Source organism: Argiope bruennichi, chromosome 6 (genome assembly GCF_947563725.1).
Source record: "Argiope bruennichi chromosome 6, qqArgBrue1.1, whole genome shotgun sequence".
Lineage (NCBI taxonomy): Eukaryota > Metazoa > Arthropoda > Arachnida > Araneae > Araneidae > Argiope > Argiope bruennichi.
The window spans coordinates 39,566,521-39,568,649 of NC_079156.1; positions in this window are offsets into that span (position 1 = coordinate 39,566,521).

The window sequence follows — 2,129 nt, forward strand, 5'->3', positions numbered from 1 at the left end:
CCAAGATGGTGTCAATATTCGAAATATTTCTCAAGTTATAATTATTTTTCTTGAGGTGCTTTCATTAAAAACTCTAGTTATGGTGTTTTTAAAACTCATTTTATGAAGAATGATATTTTTCCACTATGTTGCTTCATTCAAACAATCATAACTTAACAAGAAATGAACCAAATACCGTTATTTATATATCAAAATAATCTGTATGAAATAGCGGATGTTTTGTGCCTCAATCAAAATTATATTTCTAGAAATACATTTTTAATAGCTGTTTAAAAGTTAAAATTAGAGAAAAAATCTCGCTTTTTCTATTCATGGTTGATGAAAAAATTGTTTAAAAAAAACTATACATTTTTATAACTTGTTTGAGGCAGACAACATGAAGACTAATATTAGGCATCATTTCCAACTAGAATTATGTGTCTGTATAAATTGGAATTTAAGATATCATGTTTCAAAAAATAGGCTAATTAGCTCATTAAATATTATTGAATTAATTAATAATGAGTGTAATATGGTTTTTTCTCACTGAAATGAGTTTAAACATATATTAATGAACGACTGTGAAAAAACTGGATTTTTAAAGTTAAGATTTTTAAAAAAATCTTCAAGTGTGTACGTAAGAAGAATATATAAATTCGATCATACAGTTTATTCAATTTTATGTAATACTAGTTGTTATAATCGGCAATTAAAATCCCCTCATGCATATAGTATATTTAATGTAAAATCTACTTTTGTATAAAAATATAATATCTAACACTCTTTTCAAGACATGTATTGTAATAAAATAGAAATTTTAAGAATTAGTGATAGAGTAATTCAGAGTCTTAATGTTGTCCACTAATAACTTTCTTTATTTCAAAATCATCTGCACTAATTTTTCTGAAATAATAATAACAATTGAACGAACAATTTCGTAAAAAATGTCATTGGTAACGTAGAAAAGGCAAATATTTTAATTTTTAGAAGGTGCGAATTTTTTCAGAATAATTTTCTCTGAAGTTTCTGTGGAAAAACTCAAAAGAGCAGTTCATTTCTTATAGCCTATAAGCTGCTGTTGTTGCATATATGTTTCGCTTGTTTACCGTTTACTTTTAATACTTTTTTTTTACCTCCATTTGAGTGATTGACTTATGCTTGCTTTTTGGCATTGTTAAATCACTACTTTGAAGCAAATAAAAATATAATAAAAGGATAAGTATTAACCCTTTGAACTCGGAAAACTAATTCGATGTATAATTATTCAACTAACACAAAGATTGTTTATTGCTCTGAAAAATAAATATACATAATTGTTTTAAGTCGAATTTTTTTGAAAATTAATCTACGATTCTGTAAGCATTTTTAAAAATCAAAATTGAAAAATAAATAAATAAAACGTCAAAATGATTCACCGTCTTGATCGGTGAGCTAGAGGCCACATCGGAGGGCAAAGGGTTAAATTAAAAAACAGAAACGTTACTTTTCTTATCTCCGTTTAAATGCTTGACTTATGCCGGCTTTTAGGCATTATTAAATCACTACACTAAAACAAATAAAAACATGGTAAAAGGATAAGTATTAAATTAAGATTAAAACAGAAACGTTACTTTTTTTTTAACCTTTATTTCTTTGATTGACATATGCCTGCTTTTAGGCATTGATAAATCACTGTTTTGAGACAAACAAAAACTTAATAAAAAATAATAAGTATTAAATTAAAACAGAAGTTAAAAAAAATACTGGTACAGTAGTTAAAATTGAAAATTAATTTTAATGCGTTTAATTTATTTTATAAAATTTAATAGCAATTGAAAGAAATATTGCTCAGAAATTAAACTGATATCATCAACATAAAATTTTTAATTTTAACTTGGTTTTAAAACCTTTTTTAAAAAAATAATTTCCTCTGAAATTACTGTGGAAAAAAAGAGAAAAAAATGTTGATTCTTAGTTAAATATTTAACCCTTTAAAGGGCCATTTTTTTCGAGTCATATCATGTTAATATATTTTTAGGCTTGAAATTAGAATAAGAAAAGAGATTCATTTAGCTTATTAGATAAATTTAATTTGATCAATTAATTAATTTGATTAATTAATAATTAAGTAACAAATCGAGACACATCATTTTGTGTGAGATAAAGAACTG